Source organism: Nansenia antarctica (assembly GCF_963989245.1).
Source record: "Nansenia antarctica genome assembly, contig: SCAFFOLD_519, whole genome shotgun sequence".
Classification (NCBI taxonomy): Eukaryota; Metazoa; Chordata; class Actinopteri; order Argentiniformes; family Microstomatidae; genus Nansenia; species Nansenia antarctica.
Window position 1 is genome coordinate 17,501 of NW_027663202.1, and position 2,500 is coordinate 20,000.

Here is a 2,500-nt window from a genome sequence, read left to right on the forward strand (position 1 = left end):
AACATATTTAGCTGCATGGCAGGTGAACTAATACAAATAATTAACACCTCCCTTTCATCAGGAATCTTCCCTGAAGCCCTGAAAACTGCAGTTACTAAGCCTCTACTAAAAAAGAAGGGCCTAGACCCATTTGTACTAAACAACTACAGACCCATATCAAACCTTCCCTGTACAGGAAAAATTATTGAAATGGTTGCCCACGAACAACTCAGCAATTATTTGACCCTAAATGATCTCTTTGATGACTTTCAATCAGGCTTTCGCCCCCTACATAGCACTGAAACGGCCCTTATTAAGGTCCTTAATGACATTCGCGTAAACACAGACTCCGGAAAAATCTCAGTTTTGGTACTACTAGATCTTAGTGCTGCCTTTGACACTGTAGACCATGACATTCTAATAGATAGACTAAAAACCAGGGTAGGACTTTCGGGCACTGCCCTAAACTGGTTTAGATCCTACCTACAGGACAGAAGCTACTATGTCTCCATTGGCAACTTTGTATCTGACCAAATTAAAATGACATGTGGGGTTCCCCAAGGGTCAATCCTTGGCCCCCTTCTATTCAATCTCTACATGCTTCCATTGGGACACATCATAAAAAAGAACAAAATTGCCTACCACAACTATGCGGATGACACTCAAATCTACACAGCCCTCTCACCGAACGACTATAGTCCCATTGACAATCTCTGTAATTGCATTGAGCAAATAAACGCCTGGATGACACAAAACTTCCTCCAACTAAACAAGGACAAAACAGAGATAATTGTATTCGGTGCACCTGACAAAAGATGGAAAGTCAGTGCAAAACTTGATTCTCTCTCTCTTCACAGTAAAAAACAGGTCAGAAATCTTGGTGTAATTCTAGACTCCGATCTAAACTTCAACAGCCACATAAACTCGATAACTAAATCAGCCTACTATCACCTGAAAAACATAACAAGAATGAGAGGTTTCATGTCCAAGCAAGACCTTGAAAAACTCATCCATGCATTTGTTTCGAGTAGACTTGATTATTGTAATGGTCTACTAACAGGCCTATTTAAAGGAGCTGTTCGTAAATTGCAGCTCATCCAAAACGCCGCTGCTAGGGTCCTAACAAAAACAAAGAAGTTTGAACACATTACACCAATCCTGAGATCCCTCCACCAGACTACCAGACTACCAGTCTCTCAGAGAATTGAATTCAAAATCCTCCCAATTACATACAAATCACAAAATGGTCTTGGACCAAAATACATATCCGATCTCCTCCCACCCTGTATTCCCGCAAGGTCCCTAAGGTCAGCTGAGACTAATCAGCTAATAATTCCAAGAGTGAAAACAAAACACGGTGCAGCAGCTTTCAGTCACACTGCTGCATGCTCCTGGAACAAACTCCCTGAAGAAATCAAACAGGCCCAAACCCTTAAAATATTTAAATCTAAGCTAAAAACCTTCATGTTTTGCACCAGTTATGATTAAACACAAACACTTCTATCAATGTCTTTTTTTCCATTAACTATTGTCTTTTTAAATGTTTTATCTATTTACTTCTTATATCTGCTTTTATTCATTGTAATTTTTATGTTCTTATGCTGCTCTTGCTGTATTTTTAAATAATGCATGTAAAGCACTTTGAATTGCCCCTGTTGTATGAAATGTGCTATACAAATAAACTTGCCTTGCCTTGCCTTGCCTTCTAGGTTCTAGGCTCTAGGTTCTAAGTTCTAGGTTCTAAGTTCTAGGTTCTAAGTTCTAGGCTCTAGGTTCTAAGTTCTAGGTTCTAGGTTCTAAGTTCTAGGTTCTAAGTTCTAGGCTCTAGGTTCTAAGTTCTAGGTTCTAAGTTCTAGGCTCTAGGTTCTAAGTTCTAGGTTCTGAGTTCTAGGCTCTAGGTTCTAAGTTCTAGGTTCTAAGTTCTAGGCTCTAGGTTCTAGGTTCTAAGTTCTAGGCTCTAGGTTCTAAGTTCTAGGCTCTAGGTTCTAGGTTCTAAGTTCTAGGCTCTAGGTTCTAGGTTCTAAGTTCTAGGTTCTAGGTTCTAAGTTCTAGGCTCTCGGTTCTAAGTTCTAGGCTCTAGGTTCTAAGTTCTAGGTTCTAAGTTCTAGGTTCTAAGTTCTCGGTTCTAAGTTCTAGGCTCTAGGTTCTAAGTTCTAGGTTCTAGGCTCTAGGTTCTAGGTTCTAAGTTCTAGGCTCTAGGTTCTAAGTTCTAGGTTCTAAGTTCTAGGTTCTAAGTTCTCGGTTCTAAGTTCTAGGCTCTAGGTTCTAAGTTCTAGGTTCTAAGTTCTAGGTTCTAGGTTCTAGGCTCTAGGTTCTAGGCTCTAGGCTCTAGGCTCTAGGTTCTAAGTTCTAGGTTCTAGGCTCTAGGTTCTAGGCTCTAGGCTCTAGGTTCTAGGCTCTAGGCTCTAGGCTCTAGGTTCTAGGTTCTAAGTTCTAGGTTCTAGGCTCTAGGTTCTAGGTTCTAGGCTCTAGGTTCTAGGTTCTAGACTCTAAGTTCTAGGTTCTAGGCTCTAGGTTCTAG

General features: G+C 40.5%; 1 protein-coding gene across 1 annotated transcript in view; it reads left to right on the forward strand.

Annotated features, from left to right (window-relative positions):
- The window catches only part of pcsk5b (proprotein convertase subtilisin/kexin type 5b), a gene marked incomplete at its 3' end in the record, with an annotated part of 28,803 nt that overhangs the window by 15,013 nt on the left and 11,290 nt on the right, over positions 1 to 2,500 (forward strand). The window lies entirely within an intron of this gene.